Source organism: Mustela lutreola, chromosome 8 (assembly GCF_030435805.1).
Source record: "Mustela lutreola isolate mMusLut2 chromosome 8, mMusLut2.pri, whole genome shotgun sequence".
Classification (NCBI taxonomy): domain Eukaryota; kingdom Metazoa; phylum Chordata; class Mammalia; order Carnivora; family Mustelidae; genus Mustela; species Mustela lutreola.
In genome coordinates, this window is record NC_081297.1 from 106,997,098 (window position 1) to 107,018,951 (window position 21,854).

Consider the following 21,854-nt stretch of genomic DNA (forward strand, 5'->3'; position numbering starts at 1 on the left):
AATTTTAAAAAGTGTCCAAATATGCATCTGATTCATATATATATCATGAAACGTACATATATATATGTACATATATACATATATTTGAGTCATGGTATAGTGTTCATATATGGCGTTTGTGTCCATTTCTTGCAGGATTATACAGATTATTTCATCACTCAACAGCTTGCCTTTTCTCCCCAACATTTTAAAAGCCTATTAACTAAACTATTTCCTTCTAGACAACTCTTATTACCTTAGCTAAAATAGATTATGATACACCCAATGAATTCTAGATAAGATAAAGCAAAGTGACCTTCTGGAAGATTCTATGGTAAATCTGTGAAAGTTATAGCTCTCTATTTTCCTTAATTGACCCACTATAATAGTAATTAAAAGAAAAATAAATAATTCCATTTTATAACCATTCCAGGATTGCTCACTGCGACTCTACAATTGTTATAGTAACTGGCTACTGAGAAAATGCCAAAGGCATTCATAGAAATCCAGAGTTCATCAAAAGGTTCAGCTTTATTAGTCTTTGCTGTTGAGTAAAATGATGCTTAATGAGAGGGGAAACAGGGCGAAGGAGAAAGGTAGGAAGGCAGTGCTCTGTTTTGGATAACTATGGAAACAGTTGCTAGGAAGTATACACTTCTGTAATTCTTTCCCTGGACCCACTCCCCCATCCCCTAACCCTTGTTCCACTTCTGGGATTTATATTGCTATTAATATATTGCTGCAATTGGTCAGTGAACACGGTAGGGTATGTGGGTTAATGATGGCTGATCTTACACTATCTCTGATTCTGAAAACCAGCACATATCATTATGATGATACAGAACCTCTAATGAGAGAAGCAGATGCTGTCTAGTGAGATGATTGCTTTCCTATGTTCACTTAACTATTTCTATTGCTTTGCATATTCCTTTGACATGACAGACTATGAAACTTTTTGGAAAAAGAATGCCAAATGTCTTTACACCTAGCACAAAGTCACCTTTTTTTGTAAACTGGAGAATAAAGTTAAATTTATTTTTAAGAATAGTGGAAATATATCCCAGCAAATTATTACAAATTGTACAATGTTTGATGGTTCTCTTTGTGACAGTTTGCTTTTGTGTTTCTTCATTTAAAAGATACTTTTGCAAGGGGATACACATACTCTGACAATTTTTACAGGCCAATAAACAAATATGTATTATTAATTACTACTGTCAGAAAGTGTCTTGATATTTGATTACTGGCAATGGTTCTTGCTGAACAGATTCTTGGTAATGAGATCCTTGATTCTCTGAAAAGGTAGCCTGACAGATTAACCAACCTGTGATTTATCTAATCAAGGACACTCTCAGGAAGATTTGAGTGTTTCCCTCCCTTTCAATCATAATAATGAGACTAGCCAGCTCAAGATCAAGATAGGCATTTTTTCCTATAAACTCTTAAAAGAAGAATCAAGCCCTACTCACTGGGTCTCCTTACTGCATTGAAATATTTCTCTAGAAACATGAAATTATGGGGAAAAATCTTGGTTTTATGAAATTCACAAATGTCTAATTGTTAGCATTATTCTGAAATTTGGGAGAGTTAAGAAATTGTATTAGTTTGCTATTGCTGCTGTAACCAAATTACCACAGATTTAGTGGCTCACAACAACATATATTTATTATATATTCTCCAGCTTACAAGAAGAAAATCCAGAGACACAGAAAGGCTCTTTTAAGAAATGCTGCAGTACTGAACCTTCCACTGGCAGAGAGGATATGTAGAAACACACACACACACACACACACACACACACACACACACTACACTGAAGAGTTTCAGAAGAGTTGAACACTGCATATGAAAATGCTTTAATAGTTCTTTAACCAATATATTCACTTATATATCTATTTTAAAGTTTAAAAAATTTTTTAGTAATCTCTATACCAAATGTGAGGCTCAAACTCCTGACTCCAAGATCAAGAGCATCATGCTCTTCTGGCTGAGTCAGCCACATGACCCTCACTTATATATTTTAATGTAAACAAAAACAACATTTATGTCTAGAGAATCACAGTAAATTTAAAAAGTATAAACATTAAGAAAATGTAACATAGTTTCACTAGCAGTATTTTTTCTTTCCTAGTGTGACATAAATAATAATGTTTCTTATCACTGATGGCATTCGAGCTTCAATAAAACAATGTATGCTCTTTATTTATCTAGTATTCCTGCTTTTGGGAAAATTATCACCCCAACATCAGGTGGGAAAGTCACTTATGTGACCCCATATTTATGACAAGGGTAAGTGTTGAACCAAGTAAGTCAGTCAGAACACTACCATCCCTTCACCAATGGGGATGTCATTCGTGGATTTCCCATTCTTAACACAAAGGTGAGTATGATCCAAGTCCGCTACTTAGAATATTTAAATCCCTGGTCATGACTGATTCTAGATAGGTTGGATAATGAATCAGGGTCAACCAGAGTCTTCTCTAAAATATAATATACTGGTCTTAGAAGAGTTGATTCTACTGGAATCAGGAGAAGCTTGATTAATTTTTGCTGGAACAGATTAAAACTATTTTCTTTGAATATGTGTAGTTAATGAGAATAAGTGTTAAAGAAATGTATACAAAGGCATGTATGGAAGATGGAGAAACAAGAGTTCATATGAAGTCCACGGAGGTCCTGGATCTAACCATGCCTGAAGAAGTGATGATTATGATGTCCCTCGATGATTTCATGTTTAATTTTAAATATAATTTACTGTCCTTTTGTTGAATTAAATAGTTATTTCAGTAATTTAGTTGAGATCATATCAAATGGTAGCTAAATTCAGGTTGATTAATTTTTTATATTATTGTCTTCTCTTGTTCATAAATGCAGTATTTAAATTTCCTTCTTTGTTTCTATTTGCTGTAATGGTTCATTAAGGCATTTTCCTCCTAACTTGACCTATAGCCCTCCTAACTTTAAAATACATAAATAGGTATTCCAATTAATATATATTTAAAGTCCAAAAAAGAAATCAGAAGAGCCTCATGTTTAAAATGCAAAACAAAACAAAACAGAAAAACAAAAAAACCACATGCATCACAAAATGCAGGCATAAAATTTAACTTATTTTTATTAATGGTCTAACATATTTATAGAATACATTTCCCTTACATAGTGTGGACAAGAATTTTTTAGATCACCTATTCATAGGATAGGGATTTTACAGTTTTTTAAGAGGGAGGAAATATGAATTTGTGTTTCTTCAGCATTAAAGGTTGATTAAAAGTAATTTTTCTTGTCGATCACTTAAGCCAGAAGTATATGTGAACCGAATTCTTCTCTTACAATTTTGCAAATTTTATAACTGAAAGAAATTTCTATAGATTAGGTTTTGGCTCCAAACATTTAAAATCTTGTTTCTCCTCTACTAAACTACTTATTTCCAGGACCAAGTGCCACGAAGGTAGGAGTTTTTCTGGAAGGCAATTTACACCAGAGTGGTTGCCAGTAACGTAGGGAAATAGCTGCAGTTCGTATCAGTAGGTCCTAATAAACGAAACACAGTATGTCCCCAAGCCTGTTGTCCCTCAGCCAAATCCTAAAACGTACATGCTCATTCCAATGTTACCAGTCAGAGGGGTAGAGTGGTAGAGGGAAATAGGATTAATAACTGAGATACTGTCCTCAAGCAATTGAATGAAAATATCTTATTTTGTAAACTTAACAAAAATATAAAACTACGTGAACACATTGCTAAGGCCCCTCCTATGAGGGACTTTTTTTTTTTTTTTTTTTTTTTTTTTTTAACGCGGAACTTTAAAAATAGAAACATTACAAAGGAAACCCAACCCTAGCCTTTTCTGGAAAAGAGAAAAAGAGGGGGGGAAATTCCTTCTGTTTTACAATGTTGCACATACTTAGTTTTTAAGATACCAAGGCTGGTTGTAGACAAAGCGCCATCTTGAAAAAGTAGCTCCGGTGATGAAAAGAACAGGCCCAGAGGGTGAAGAAGATTGGGCCCCAGTTTAGTCTGTTCTGCTAATGGGCTCTGCGATGTTGGAAGAGAAACCTAACCACCACAAGGTCTCCGTTTGCTCCTCCAGAAGATGATACTGGAGGTCTGGAAAAAGTCTGTGGCAGCCTCTCCAACCAAAATCCATGATGTTTATGCTTCTGTGGACTTCTCCGTGGAGGCCTATCCATGTTATATATCTTTCATATCTAAATGAAGGCTAGACCTTAATATTCCAATTGCTTGTGATCTTTTGTTGCTTAATAACTTGACCACTTGTTTAGCCTTGGTCTTTGTGATTTTGTCAGAAATAGGTTTTTTCCTCTCCTTCACAGCAGTTTTAGAAAATAATTCCTCAAATTCATGACAATCTATGGATGGCTCTTCAATTTTTCCCAAATAAGTGAAGCACTGGTGTCTCTTTTACTATGAAGTTGAATTCTCGTCCAATATAGAGGCTTCCTGGGCGGACAAGGCTCCTCTACTGGCTGCTTCCTACTCCTTCTGTCTTGGTTGAGCCCTAATCCAAACAAGCCAGTTGGCAACGGAGGAGGAAGAAAGCCGCACACTTGTGGTGTTGATATGTGGTGCTCCTATGACTCTGAACCTAGACCATACAAGCGAGAGTCCTCAAATTCAATCTTCCTGACTTTCCTAGTAAATTTATCTCTAGGTCTTACATAATAATTTTTAAATATCTCAAGTTTCCTTTTAAGTGGTTTTGTATGTACAGTCTTTTATATCCATGTATAAGAAACTATCTTACTGTCTATAATATTAATAGATATGACAGAATCATATTCTTGGGATGATTCCTACTGGGTGGTGGCATATTCCTCCACTGCACCTCCCTCTTCACAGTAGTTGCCTCTGGCCATCATTCCATTTCCATCACTGTGAATTTTCACCAGATTGTTGGTGGTCCATGGGTCCACTGAAGAGGCAATCTTCAGCTGTGCTCTTGTGGCTCTTCATTTCAGCATTTTCTCTTTTAAGTCCATAAAGTTCCTATTATTGGGGTAATTAGCACTATATAATTATAATTATTTTACCTTGTTTCCTTCCAAAGATGCACAGAGATAAATGATGAACAAAAGTTATTTCTCCTGTTTCTGAGATAGTTTGGCAGGGTAGAGGAACTCTACTTTAGGAGATTTTTTCCAACACCAGTCCAACACCCTGGTATGTCTACTGAACTGTTTAGTCTGCTTCTCTCCAAACTTGAGAGCTATATTGAACACAGTTAGTGCCCTGTCTAGGTCCTCTTGGATCCTTTTTATAGGTTCTGTGCATGCATCCTGAGTCTCTTTGTGCTTTGCTTCCAATAGCTTTGTAAAGGGTTATAATGTTTTCCTACAGAATTCAGTTAGATCAATAGCTATCTCTTTGGAAAGACTAAGAGCTTCGATGCCTAGACTAAAGCACCCATTTTTTTCCTTGTTAAACCCCAAATCATAGAATATACTTTTTCAGACTTGCTCGCTCTTAGTGTATTTCTGAGAATGGATATTCTTATCTCACACACATTCTGGTTTCCATGTTTCTTTTTTTTGAGACCAACATTAAGTTCTTGAAATATATTAAAAATTGGCTAATGGTCAGGTCACACCCACTGAATTTTTCTCCTTTTCTTTTTTCTATTTTCTGGTCCTCTTATTTTGGGGACTTTGATAGATCAGGTTACCCTTGGAGATACTCAGAAAGATAAAAGTGTCTGAGAATTTATTTATATCATTTGAGGCTGATTATAGCCAATGTGGTGCAGGAGTACTGATGCTCAATTTCATGTTTCAAGGGTGGGCGGACTGAAGTACAATTTACAACTCAGTTTCCCCTGCTAAGAAGAGACTGACTTACAGATGATTAGAACTGGAATCATCTGGAATCTCCCTCTTGTTTGGATTCTATTTCTATGTCTTACATTCCCTGCTCCTTTATTGGTTTTTCCTGAGAGCACTCCCTTAATAAATCACTTGAACATTAATCCCCATTTGTAGCATATTTTTAGGGAACTTGAACTAAGACAATGTATTTTTTTTAAAGATTTTATTTATCTATCTGACAGAAATCAAGTAGGCAGAGAGGCAGGCAGAGAGAGGGAGAGCAGGCTCCCTGCTGAGCAGAGAGCCCAATGTGGGGCTCGATCCCAGGACCCTAGGATCATGACTTGAGCTGAAGGCAGAGGCTTTAACCCACTGAGCCACCCAGGTGCCCCAAGACAATGATATTTTTGAAAATTCACTAGCCTTCTGCCCTTAAGTAACAACAGAATTTACTGTTTCTTTCTATTAGCCTGCAATTCTCTAAAATTTTTGTCCTCAAGTTGCATCTGTTTCCTTGTTTGTTGTTATGAACAATAAACACACACACACACACACACACACAGAGCAACTTCTCTAAAGCCAGGACAGAAAAAACTGGACATATGGGTATGGATTATCTCTGGTTATTTTCCTATCATTAACTCAATTTTGACTGCAGTGACTTGGAATATTATGGGTACTCAAGAAATGTTAGGAATCAATTAATATAATCTTTTTATATTATTAATTGGGATAATGTAAATATAGCTGCAAAGGGAGAGCCATCTTTACTGGGAGATTTTCTTTTCCTTTTTTTAATCTTTGATTTTTAATTTTTTATAAACATATATTTTTATCCCCAGGGGTACAGGTCTGTGAATCACCAGGTTTACACACTTCACAGCACTCACCAAAGCACATACCCTCCCCAATGTCCATAACCCCACCCTCCTTCTCCCAACCTCCCTACCCCCAGCAACCCTCAGTTTGTTTTGTGAGATTAAGAGTCACTTATGGTTTGTCTCCCTCCCAATCCCATCTTGTTTCATTTATTCTTCTCCTACCTACTTAAGCCCCCATGTTGCATCACCACTTCCTCATATCAGGGAGATCATATGACAGTTTTCTTTCTCCACTTGACTTATTTCGCTAAGCATGATACGCTCTAGTTCCATCCACGTTGTCGCAAATGGCAAGATTTCATTTCTTGTGATGGCTGCATAGTATTCCATTGTGTATATATACTACCTCTTCTTTATCCATTCATCTGTTGATGGACATCTAGGTTCTTTCCATAGTTTGGCTATTGTGGACATTGCTGCTATAAACATTCGGGTGCACGTGCCGCTTCGGATCACTATGTTTGTATCTTTAGGGTAAATACCCAGTAGTGCAATTGCTGGGTCATAGGGCAGTTCTATTTTCAACATTTTGAGGAACCTCCATGCTGTTTTCCAGAGTGGTGCACCAGCTTGCATTCCCACCAACAGTGTAGGAGGGTTCCCCTTTCTCCGCATCCTCGCCAGCATCTGTCATTTCCTGACTTGTTGATTTTAGCCATTCTGACTGGTGTGAGGTGATATCGCATTGTGGTTTTGATTTGTATTTCCCTGATGCCGAGTGATATGGAGCACTTTTTCATGTGTCTGTTCACCATCTGGATGTCTTCTTTGCAGAAATGTCTGTTCATGTCCTCTGCCCATTTCTTGATTGGATTATTTGTTCTTTGGGTGTTGAGTTTGCTAAGTTCTTTATAGATTTTGGACACTAGTCCTTTATCTGATATGTCGTTTGCAAATATCTTCTCCCATTCTGTCAGTTGTCTTTGATTTTGTTAACTGTTTCCTTTGCTTTGCAAAAGCTTTTGATCTTGATAAAATCCCAATAGTTCATTTTTGCCCTTCCTTCCCTTGCCTTTGGCGTTGTTCCTAGGAAGATGTTGCTGCAGCTGAGGTCAAAGAGGTTGCTGCCTGTGTTCTCTCAAGGATTTTGATGGAGTCCTTTCTCACATTGAAGTCCTTCATCCATTTTGAGTCTATTTTCGTGTGTGGTATAAGGAAATGGCCCAATTTCATTTTTCTGCATGTGGCTGTCCAATTTTCCCAACACAATTTATTGAAGAGGCAGAAATTCTTTCCTGCTTTGTCAAAGATTAGTTGACCATAGAGTTGAGGGTCTATTTCTTGGCTTTTTATTCTGGTCCATCGATCTATGTGTGTCTTTTTGTACTAGTACCATGCTGTCTTGATGATGACAGCTTTGTAATAGAGCTTGAAGTCCAGAATTGTGATGCCACCAACTTTGGCTTTCTTTTTCAATATTCCTTTGGCTATTCGAGATCTTTTCTGGTTCCAAATAAATTTCAGGATTATTTGTTCCATTTCTTTGAAAAATATGGATGGTACTTTAATAAGAAGAGATTTTATTTTTTATTTTCTTTTTTCTATATCTATTGCAGATAAGCAGATGGGTTATATGATGTATACCTCTCAAGTCACAAAATAACAGGACTAATTGATTTAGGGACATTTGATTTTTTTTTCCCATTCTAGGCTGCTAATTGAAAAATCAAGAGTATCACCCACCAATAGCTGACTTGGTTGAGTGTTTTAGGTAGCTATAATTGGCACCTTGGTCCACTATCACGTTACCAGACAAAAAAAGTCTAAACGCAATTGGCTTTATACCATGTTGTAGAAATTCCATGACATATATATGTTTATCTTATTTAAAAGACCCTTGGGTTTGTACATTTTAAACTGAGTGGTTGATAAATAACAAGTGGAAAAGCAAGGTTGAAAGAAAAACATCTGAAGTACACTTTATTTTGCAGTGACATCTAGTAAAATAATATTTATTTGTTTTAAGTATTTACTATTCAGAGGAAAAAAATTGCTAGAAAAGTGAGAGAAGATACAACAAAAATGCTCATGCTTTTTTCTTAGGGGGAACTTGAACTCCAATTAAGTGATTCTTGATTTTTTTCTCTTCCTCTCTGAATACTTATCTTTGGATGCATCCTATTCTAATAAGCAGACACAAATTTGAAATGTCATTCTCTTTATTTCTCCAACCACTTAATCGACATCTATTTTTAATAGGCATAAAAAATAACTTTTCCCACCATTTTTGATATGGCTTGCCCTCCAACTTCCTCCACAACTTTAAAGAAAATCACTGTTCTAATTTTTTCAGCATCATTTCCATTTTCACACACACAAAAAAACCCTTTTCATTAAACCCTAGAAAATGTAATGATAGTTCTGTTTTCAGAAGAAAATTCAATGCTTATTATTCTTCAGGAGGAGACAAAGTTTCTCACCAGCTTTGTATCAAGGATACTGATAATTAAAATAGGAGAGATGCCCATATATTTTTTCTTGCTTTTGATAAAACAATCTCTATTGTGATAACTAAAGCTTAAGAAGCAAATTAAAATTCTAATCTATTTATTAATTTCTCAAAATGTGCATAAAGATCTACTAAAGAAAAATAACGTTGCTGAAAAGAAATAACAGCACTGTTCTATAAAAAGGACTGGGGAATTGTTGCTCAACATCATTAGTCACCACAGAAGTGCAAAAGAAATTCACTACACATCTGATGGAATGACTAAAATTTAAAATACTGTCAGTGCCAAGTGTTGGCAAGAATGTGGAACAGCAAAACTCATATATTCCTGGGAATAGTGTAAAATGGTACAACCACTATAATTTTTTTTTGTCAGACTCTTACAAAGTCAAACCTTATGGCTCAGCAATTATAGTCCCAGATATTTGCACAAATAAATAAAAATATTGGCCACAAAAAGTCTTTCACAACAATGTACATAGAAGCCTTACTTATAGTAGCTCAAAATTAGAAACAATCTGAATGTGTATTAATAGAATTAAAAGCACTAATAAAGGTCAAAACTACTGATAAAAGGGCACCTGGGTGGCTTAGTGGGTTGAAGACCATCTCAGGGTCCTGGGATTGAGCCTCACATCTGGCTTTCTGCTCAGCAGGGAGCTGCTACTCCCTCATCTCTGCCTACTTGTGATCTCTCCCTTTATCTCTGTGTCAAATAAATAAATAAAATCTTAAAAAAAAAAAAACTACTGATACAACATCAGCAAGGTTGATAGATCTCAAAACACATGATTAGTGAAAGGAGATTGACCAGAAAGCATACATACTGAGTGATTCCACTTACACGAAGATTTAGAATAATTAAGACTAGTGGATGATGATAATCAGAATACTTGTTACCTTTGGAGAGATATTTACTGGAAATAGTCATTAGGAAACCTTTAGGGAGGATAAAAAAGTCTTATATCTTGAGCCAGATGGTGGTTACACCAATGTACACACTTGTCAAAAGTCATAAAATTGTATGTAAATATTATATGTATGTAAATACTCTTTAATTTTTTTAAAAGTAGTAGAGATTAAAAAAAGAAGAAAGAATAATTAAAAAAATTGTGGGCAGGTGCTGTGCTAAGCATTTTATATGTGTTAACAATTTCATCCTTTAACAGTGCTTTGAAATATATGTTTATCTAATATATAAAGGCATATATCAGGTGAATTAATTTATTTGACCAATTTATATAAAGCAAATGGAAAAGCCAGTATTCAATCTGAGTTTATGATTTTAAAGCAATTGCTTTTTCCATTATAATCATGGACTAACTAATTGTATCTTGTATTAAAGTAAAACTGGAAGTAGGTTTAAAAGAATATGAAAAGATTATAAAAGACATAAAAATATGAATAAACACAAACATAGGATAAGCTAAAACCAAGTATTGAGAAAATGGAAAATAGACAGTCAATAAAAAACCTATTAGAAAAGGAAATTAATTCACTGTTGTATTTGAGAAACTAAAATAGGAATAAATAAAGTTTACAACATCAAAGCAAATGCATTGTAACAGAGAACACCAGACAGAAAATACCAAAAAGAAAGATATGATTACGCACAGGAATCTCAGTCCAGGCTGCAACTCACTTTTGTGATTTTGGTTAAGTCATTTAACCTTTGCCTTGTTTTTTTTCCCACATGTAAAAGTAGAAATTCTAATAATGACTTTCCTTATAAGACTGTGGGGAGGATTAATTAGCTAATGTTCTCAGGAGCTTTGAAGATTAAAAGCCTCTAATAAGTGCTAAGTATAAAATACAAAACCAAAGAGACACAATCAGAAAATACACAAGTCAGAGAGATGAAAGGAGAAAAATAAGCTTATAAAAGAGATGGAAGTTAAAGTTTGGGAAGATACAAAAGGGGGGCAGGATTTATGAGTTTGGAAAAATTTAACCCTATACAAACATACATGAAATCAAATATATTAAAATGATGCTTATATGTATTAATTCATTAAGAATATGACATTCTGAAAATATATATCAATGTTGTTTGTGCTGCAAAAGAAACTGTTAATATTTTCTTTGCAAGGTCACAGGATGTGCTATATATTTATCATATCTATCATTTCCAAAGCTATATCCTTCATTCTTGTCAAATCTGCTGTTAGGTGTCACACGCCTATTCCATGTAAAACCTTTGTTCCCAGATTCTACTTATACCTACATCTACTCTCAATGTGTGAGATTCACAAAGTCAACCTAAAATAAGATGGATGGGACTCAGTGACCACAAAGGGCTTCAGTGAACTGTGAAACAGGGAAATGAGCCAGTCACCAGAAAGAAAAGATTGGATGGAATAAGAAACTCTAAAGCTAGTTGCTATAGTGAGCTTTACTCTATAATCTCCTAAAACCAAATGAGAATTTCAAGGGGAGAAAAATATCGTGACTTAATCAGATGGTAGTTTTAAAAAAAGTTTTGGGTTTTGCATGAAGGATTTAGTTTAAATATGCACTTGGAGAGACCGTATTTTTTTCACTGTTTATTTTTTCCTGCTTTGTTGAAGATTATTTGACCATAGATTTGAGGGTCCATGCCTGGGCTCTCTACTCTGTTCCGCTGGTCTATGTGTCTGTTTTTGTGCCAGTACCATGCTGCCTTGGTGATCACAGCTTTGTAGCAAAGCTTGAAATCAGGCAATGTGATGCCCTGGTTTTGTTTTTCTTTTTCAACATTTCCTTAGCAATTCAGGGTCTCCTCAGGTTCCATACAAATTTTAGGATTTTTTGTCCCAGCTCTTTGGAAAATGCCTGTGGGATTTTGATTAGGATAGCATTGAAAGTCTAGATGGCTCTAGGCAGTATAGACATTTTGACAATGTTTATTATTCTGATCCATGAGCATGGAATGCTCCTCCATCTGTGTCTTCATTAGTTTCTTTCATGAGTGTTCTGTAGTTCCTTGAGTACAGATCCTTTACCTCTTTGGTTGAATTTATTCCCAGGTATCTTATGATTCTTGGTGCTATAGTAAATGGAATTAATCCTCTAATTTACCTTTCTATATTTTCATTGTTAGTGTATAAGAAAGAAACTTATTTCTGTACATTGATTTTGTATCCTGCCACATTACTGAATTGTTATATGAGTTCTAGTAGTTTGGGGGAGAAGCCTTTTGGGTTTTCCATATAAAGTATCATGCCATCAGTGAAGAGAGAGATTTTGATTTCTTCTTTTCCAATTTGAATAATTTTATTTCTTTCTGTTGTCTTATTGCTGTTGCTAGGACTTCTAATACTATGTTGAACAACAGTGGCAAGAGTGGACATCCTTGTTGTGTCCCTGATCTCAAAGGGAAGGCTGTCAGCTTTTCCCCATTGAGGATGATATTCACTATGGGTGTTTCATAAACAGATTTTATGAAATTGAGGAATGCTCCCTCTATCCTGATACTTTTTATACATTTTAATCAGGAATAGATGCTGTATATGGTCAAATGTTATTTCTGCATCAACTGAGAAGACCATGTGGTTCTTCTCTCTTCTCTTATTGATTTGTTCTATCACCTTGATTGATTTGTGAATGTTGAACCACCCTTGCATCCCATGGATAAATCCCGCCTGGTCATGGTGGATAATCTTTTAGTGTACTGTTGGAACCTATTAGGTAGATCTTGTTGAGAATCTTGGCATCCATATTTATCAGGGATATTGGTCTGAAATTCTTTTTGGTGGGGTCCTTGCCTGGTTTGGAGAACAGGGTAATGCTGGATTCATAAAAAGAGTCTGGACATTTTCCTTCTGTTTCTATCTTTTGAAACATCTTCAGGAGAATAGGTATTATTTATTCTTTGAATGTTTGGTAGAATTCTCCAGGGAATTCATCAGGTCCTGGGCTCTTGTTTTTTGGGGGTTTTTTGATCACTGCTCTAATCTCATTGGTAGATATTGGTCTATTTAGGTTGTCAGTGTCTTTCTGTTTCAGTTTTGGAAGTTTATAGGTTTCCAGGATTGCATCCATTTCATCTTGGTTGCTTAACTTATTGGCATATAACTGTTGACAATAATTTCTGATGATTATTTCTATTTCCTTGGTGTTAGTCATGATCTATCCCTTTTCATTCATAATTTTAAAATATACAGTGGAAAAAAGACAGTCTCTTTGATAAATGGTGCTGAGAAAGTTGGACAGCTATGTGTAGAAGAATGAAACCCAACCATTCTCTTACACCATACACAAAGGTAAACTCAAAATGGATAAAAGACCTCAATGTGAGGCAGGATTCTATCAAAATCCAAGAGAAGAACATAGGCAGTAACCTCTTTGACATTGGCCACAACTTCTTCCAGAATATGTCTCCAAAAGCAAGGGAAACAAAAGCAAAAATGAACTATTGGGACTTCCTCAAGATCAAAACCTTCTCTGCACAGCAAAGAAACAGTCAACAAAACAAAGAGGCAACCCACGGAATGGAAGATATTTGCAAATGACACTACAGACAAAGGGCTGATAACCAAGATCTATAAAGAACTCCCCAAACTCAACACACACAAAACAGATAACCATGTCAAAAAATGGGCAGAAGATACGAGCAGACACTCCAAAGAAGACCTACAAATGGCTAACAGACACATGAAAAAATGTTCATCATCATTAGCCACCAGGGAGGTTCAAATCAAAACTACATTGAGATACAACCTTACACCAGTTAGAAGGGCCAAAATCAACAAGACAGTAAAGATGTGGAGAAAGGGGAACCATCTTACACTGTTAGTGGGAATGCAAGTTGGTACAGCCACTTTGGAAAACAGTGTGGAGATTCATTAAGAAATTAAAAATAGGGCGCCTGGGTGGCTCAGTGGGTTAAAGCCTCTGCCTTCAGCTCTGGTCATGGTCCCAGAGTCCTGGGATCAAGCCCCGCATCAGGCTTTCTGCTCTGCAGGGAGCCTGCTTCCTCCCCTCTCTCTCTGACAGCCTCTCTGCCTACTTGTGACCTCTCTCTCTGTCAAATAAATAAATAAAATCTTAAAAAAAAATTAAAAATAGAGCTTCCCTATGACCCTGCCATTACACTACTGGGTATTTACCTTAAAGATACAGATGTAGTGAAAAGAAGGGCCATCTGTACCCCTATGTTCATAGCAGCAATGGTCACAGTTGCCAAACTGTGGAAAGAACCAAGATGCTTTTCAATGGATGAATGGATAAAGATGTGGTCCATATATACACTGGAGTATTATGCCTCCATCAGAAAGGATGAACACCCAACTTTTGTATCAACATGGACGGGACTGAAAGAGATTATGCTGAGTGAAATAAGTCAAGCAGAGAGAGTCAATTATCATACGGTTTCACTTACTTATGGAGCATAAGTAATAACACGAAGGACATTGGGAGATGGAGAGAAGTGAGTTGGGTGAAATCAGAGGGTGAGACAAACCATGAGAGACTGTGGACTCTGAGAGACAAACTGAGGGTTTTGGAGGGGGATTGAGGGTTGGGTGAGCCTGATGGTGGGTATTGTGGAGGGCACATATTGTATGTAGCACTGGGTGTGGTGCACAAACAATGAATTTTGGAACACTGAAAAATTTAATTTAATTTAATTTTAAAAATATGCACTTGGAATAGAATTAGAATATTTTTCAGGTGGTATCTCATGAACTATGGGTACTATGTAGGTTTTAAGTAGAACCATAATATATAATGACAGCACATGGACACTGGCCAATTAGAACAGATGTTGGTAATAAACAACTGAATTGGTACTTGCCCAGTAGCCATTAATCCTGAGTAAAACCAGTGATGAGCAAGATAGTGAGGCTGGCTTAGTCCAAAGAGAAAGATTGTCATCTTTCTCTTTCAATTACCTTTTCTCTTAACTTTCACTTACCTGGTCCCTGACTAGTGTTCTATTACTTGCAAGCTTCCTACTAGCCTTTACGGTCCACTCATTGCATCATTATTCTCATTTTAACTCTATGATCTGCATTACCTTTTGTTATCCTTATCAAAATTATAATTTCTTCTTGTGTAAGATTACTTTAAGGGAAAAAAATGTGATCTGATAACCTAACTTACACTAAGAGATTATAAAGGTGAGCAGCCCAAAGATAATCCCCTCCTTTCATGAACAGACAGGAACAGACATTTCTGCAAAGAAGACATCCAGATGGCCAACAGACACATGAAAAAGTGCTCCATATCACTCGGCATCAGGGAAATACAAATCAAAACCACAATGAGATATCACCTCACACCAGTCAGAATGGCTAAAATCAACAAGTCAGGAAATGACAGATGCTGGCGAGGATGCAGAGAAAGGGGAACCCTCCTACACTGTTGGTGGGAATGCAAGCTGGTGCAGCCACTCTGGAAAACAGCATGGAGGTTCCTCAAAATGTTGAAAATAGAACTGCCCTATGACCCAGCAATTGCACTATTGGGTATTTACCCTAAAGATACAAACGTAGTGATCCAAAGGGGCATGTGCACCCGAATGTTTATAGCAGCAATGTCCACAATAGCCAAACTATGGAAAGAACCTAGATGTCCATCAACAGATGAATGGATCAAGAAGATGTGGTATATATACACAATGGAATACTATGCAGCCATCAAAAGAAATGAAATCTTGCCATTTGCGACAACATGGATGGAACTAGAGCGTATCATTCTTAGCGAAATAAGTCAAGCAGAGAAAGACAACTATCATATGATCTCTGTGATATGAGGAAGTGGTGATGCAACATGGGGGCTTAACGGGGTAGGAGAAGAATAAATGAAACAAGATGGGATTGGGAGGGAGACAAATCATAAGTGACTCTTAATCTAACAAAACAAACTGAGGGTTGCTGGGGGGAGGGGGTTTGGGAGAAGGGGGTGGGATTATGGACATTGGGGAGGGTATGTGCTTTGGTGAGTGCTGTGAAGTGTGTAAACCTGGTGATTCACAGACCTGTACCCCTGGGGATAAAAATATATGTTTATAAAAAATAAAAAATTAAAAACAAATTAAAAACAAAAAAACCAAATTACACTGAAATGTCTTGAATGCCTCTGAAGTACTTTGAGATGACTCAGTGGGACCCTTTCCTAAACGCAAACTAGGAACTTTGGAAGCTAAAATTTTTAGCAGGTATTTGGGGGTAGTAGATTAACCTAGAAGCCCTCAAATCAAACAATTTATACATCTATGTGTATGTTTCTCTTTAGAATGATATATAACATAAGTATCATAAGGATGTAACTTATTTGATACCAATGCTTAGCCCACCATTTCCTGAACCTTCCCTGATCCCCACCTCTCTGGAAATTCATTATTTATTTACTTTCTTATCTTCTGGATTATGAATTATAGTATCCTGTCTAATTCATCTTTGTATACCATGGTAACAAGTACAGCATTTCTGTCAGATTAGATTACTGTTACTATATTACCAATATAGTACTAGGCACTTGGTAAATGTTTTTTGAATGTTTGAATGATGCAATGAATGAAGGATGGAGGGTGAAGTAAGTATGGCCATTATTCAGGAAACTATCCCTTGATGCTGCTAAAGACAAATTACAATGTTAAATTATCTCCCAGTTCACATTTCTGAACATATCTTTTTCCAGCTTGAACACTTTCTAAGACTGTCCTTGCATGCTAAAACTCAACTTCCCAGATAGGAATTAAAAGTGATTCAGGATTTGGATTCCAGTACACTCTTCACCTTTACTGATTATTGTATATACTTAGGTGCCCAGGGAAGACATAATAGCCAAACTGGATTTTGACCATTTCTTCAAACATGTCATCAAATTTCTCATCCTTCACAGTATTTTGAATACAGTTACTACACTCTCCTCACATACCGGCCTGAACATAGAATGTTTAGCCGTGCTCCTGTGAAACATTTTTCTTCCCCTCTTAATGCACCTTTCACATCTATTTCATGTTATGTGTGGTTTATTTCTATTGAAGGCAAGGATCATGTTATACCCACCTTTGTGTACTCTATTTCATATAGTGCAGTACCTGTGATGTGGCCTCTTCTGAGGGATAATGGCGGACTCAGCTCAGTAATGTCAGTCATCAGACTTCAAGGAACTAAGGAAACTGACCCAAGTCCTGCTTTGTATGAATGATTGCATTCAGAATTGCTCTGAGATCAACAGTCTCTTTAAATTACTTTAAAGCCAAGAAGTAATATAAAGCTGGTAAGCCTATAGTAAATTTGGAAGAGAAGTATATCATAAATTATTTTTATAAGTGAGAAAACTATAAGTATCTTCAAAAGCCAACTGAAATATCTGAAAGAAATATTTAAAAGATAGTTTTGAACAAGATATAACTATGCCAAGGGATTCTGTGTATGATTAAACAGAAACAAACACTCAATTAATATACTTACCTAAACAGCTAGTTTCTTCCTGAAAGGAAAATGGCACTTAATTAATTTGGCTGAATAAGACTCCTAACTGTGAATTCTCAGCTATGCTGCTTATGGGGTCACGTCCAAGACCAACTCAAAATACAGAAGTTACTGAAGAAAAGAACTGGAAAAACCATTATGAAAGACCTTATAATTAGAGGCAATTATTTAATAGTTATTGTCTTGTTTTAAATGTATTATTAGAGATGCCTACCTAGACAGGAACTGTTATTAAAGCAATGGATTAATTGTAAGAAGCTAGTTTAGATTCTATTGGTTTGAAAGGAACCTGTTAACTCCAGACTCTCTCTGGCCCCATCCCACATTCCCCTGTTAGCAGGTGCAAAGTGGGTCACCCTTGAATCTTATCCTTTCTATCTTATATAAAATGAAGAGTTGAGTTGATAAAAATATATAAAAGGAAAGAAAAACTTCTAGCCGTGGCCAGGAGTTATTGAAATCATTTTTTTTTCTCTTGAATATAACATTTTAGAAAGCTTCAGAAGAATATTTTCAATAGTGATAGCAAATGCCTTGCTTTGACATTAGATCAGAGGTACCCAACTTTAGTGGTCAAAGTCATAGAGTATCTAGATAAAATTCAAAGTATTAAGGGGCACTAAATACAAAAGCAGGTAAATTTCATTGACTACTTTTACATTGGACCTGCATGTTAGTGCTTTTCTACTAAAGGGGCTTGGGTCGACTATGTCTTTAAATTAAACTTGTGCTTGGATAGGCTTTGGAAAGTACTATAAATAACTATACAGAGACAAATTAACTTATGAATATCACCAGATAGTTTCTTTTGACTCTGTCTTATGTGCCAGATAAACATATTTGTTTGGCATACAGTAAGGAATTGATGACATTTAAGGAAAGCCTGATCTGTAGTACAAAAGCCAGAAGGCTGTTTGTATAAAGGAAAGCTTTAGGGCTACAGAAATATGTATCAACAAACAAAGAAGAAAATACTTTGCATATCTTGTAAATATCATCTGAGGCAACAAATACTAATGCATTTATCTACTAAGTTGCCTAAGTGTTGCTGCTCTATATTACCACTTCACTGAAGCAACTAGAAGACTTAAGGTGCTTATAGAAATAAGGAAGAGAAAATAAAAGCCTTGGAGAGCATAAAAGGGTTCCAAAATTGAAGGAAACACTTTCAAGAGAGACTTTTGTTTGTTTTAGGAGAGCAAAAGAAGTTAGTCACAACTTCAATTACAGTTTTTTCAATACTTGGAAATTGTAACCATCTAAACAGGAGATATGATATACTGCTTACCTAAGGCTACTTTCTCCCTACTGGGCTTACCTCTAAATAATCAACTCACCATAGTGGAAATCTGATCTAGATTTAGATAGCATTCTCATTTCCTTCACACAGTCATGGTAGAGGTACAAGATGACAAACTATGATTTGGCAACTATTTCTTATTTGTGGTTATGGTTTGATTTTGAAATCAGGTACAATCCACATCACTATGGGATCCTATCCTACAAACACAGATAAACATTGTGAAATATTACGTATGAGATATTAACTACCATTCATGTATGTGCTACTTAAAATCCATTAAACATGAAAAAATCATTAGGTATTACTTTGGCTTAAATGTAAACAAGATTGTTTTTAAATGCATCTATGTCTAAGGTATTTAATCAACATGATTTTATATTGAGTACTGACTATTGCAGGCACTGTTCTAGAAGATAATCTTTTATGAACATTGTGTCATACTAATATGCTTTAAAACAAAATCATTGTTTTTTTTTTTTTTTTTTTTTTTTTTTGTCCCCAACAAATTCTGTTACAATGGATTTAACATATGTCATTTAACAACTTTCCTGTCTTGGACAGTTAGGTAGGAGTTTTCTAAATTTATCATATTGTAAAAGGCATTTGAGTATCCTCAGAGGAAAAAAAAAACATGCCATTTTTTCTTGTTTTCCTTGGAGGTGCTACAAGGGGAGGTTCTTAAAACTGAATTTGCAATAGCAAATGTACATATTAGGTGTTGATGGGTATTATAAAATTTCCATTCATAATCTTTTATCTCTTATTCAGCCCAATGACTGATGATGTTACATTCTACCTGTGTCTGGTGAAGGATCTCTCTGGGGGAAAAAAAAAAGAAATTAAACAGTTAAAAAGAGATAACAGGCCCCAAATGGAGTCTTGTGCCTGAAGCAACGCATTCTTTGCGAGTACATTTTTTCCTGCCCCCTTATCACCTTAAAAACCCTTCCTTTTCTAAAGCTGGGCAGAGCTCCTTCCCATTTGTTAGATGGGAGACTGCTTGATTCAGGAATCCAGGAATAATGTCATTTTGATCTCTAAATTTACTCAGGTATTTTTTGTTAACAGTACAGATTTTCCGTTCTACCCTCACCCAACTTAGTAAAATGGTCTACCCGCAAACAATCTGCTGAGTTAGGTTGATAAATAATTTGGGTTCTAGTTTGACCATTTTATCCTCAGTGTTCCTTCTTTCCTATCTACTACCTTGGGTATCAGTCTCATTCCCCAGGTATGTGACAGTCTTCTCTACTAGAAGTTAAAATCCTTTTTTTTCCCCTGAGTGTTTTATTCACATTTATTTTCTTTTCAGCTCCTAGCACAAAGTTTTGAAAATTCTAAATATTCAGCAAACGTTTCCTAAATAAAAATTAGCTTTGGAAATACATACCCAAATATACAAACTTATACTAATATATGTGTTTATATACATATACATATACATATACATATGTAAAATGACATAAAAGATTGTATATATACAACTATTTATATATGATTTAAGAAAAGTCTAGAATATTTCCTTTCTGAGTCACATGGTAATATTTTAAGCAGATATTGAGTTTCAGATCTCAGAAACCTGAACAGAAATGACATTTTGTTTTAGGGGATTCTTTTTGTATTTGCAAAGACAGCCAATCTTATCTGCAAAAGAGCCAAGTTTGGATAAAGAGAAATGTAAAACCTTAGAGTATTTCATTAGATTAAATAAGTTAGATCAAAATGATCTCACTGGAAGTATAAGGCAAACTTGTTTCTGCCAAACACCCAACAGAATTTTTTGCCTCCTCATAAAGTTTTCTGGCTCTGCACACCTGGATAGAACCTGATAGTAACTTCCTGGCATCATCTTCTGGGCTGGCTCGGAGTAGAGTTGTGATTTTTCTAGTATTACAGCTGATGGTTGACAGCTAATCCTAATGGAAAAGCAATGCCACATTTGCTTATCCTAACAGAGAAGCTAAACCATTTTCACTTTCAATCTCTGAAAATCCAAAATCAGATGGGTTTTTAAAAAGGAGATGCCACTCTAAATTCTATTCCAGTAAATACAAGATTGTGTATGTTTATCTATATACCTAAATATTTCAAGTCTCTTGCTGCATTTAAAAATGTATTTGAAGTCACTTCCCCCCATGTTATAAAAAAGATAACCATTTTACAACTCCAATTAAAGGCCCCACAAAATTTATCACAAACTATTAAAGAAATGGCGGGAATTTCTTTACCACAGACTAACCACTTCTTAAAATTTTTTTATTCTCTTTTTTCTTGTTTTTTAGACTAAATTGTGGTGTTTGTAATTCACAGAATAAATCTGAGTTCATATATTGCTTTCAAAATTTTGTTTCTGAAGCAAGGTAGTGTAAGGAATCATATAGCTAATTTATAGAATTATTAAAAAAAAGTTATTGATAACTAAGATTTGTACAATATTTTACACTCCAAAAATATTTTTTTCCTACATCTCTTAGAACAATCCACAAACAAGGAATATTGTATTGGAATATACATTTTGGTATTGCAGATGAAATCACCTGCATGTGAGGAAGTTGGGCCAATGGGCAGATGTCATAGAAATGACTCATACTAGAACACTAGACTAATTGTTAAATTTTCAAAAATTTGACCACTTGATTGGTAGCATAAAATGGTCCATGGAAGGAGTAATTATATCATGGAAATTGGCAAAATAGATCCACTCTATTCCACTCCACCCCAATCCATACTATTTTAAACATTTACCAGTACATCACTGGGCCAGGCCACATTTTATGATCTTTGCTATTAAAAAAACCCTTACTTTACTTCTCTTTTTACTTTTTCTTAGATTTAAAATGGAAGCCATAATAATCTGTTTATAAAATAATAACTCCCAGAATAAATAGAGTTAAGATTAAAGTCCTAGATTATCTATTTAAAAATATCATTTCTATCACATTTTTATTTCTTATACTAATGGAGAATACATTTTAAAGGTTTTGGGTTACTAGATAGAGACT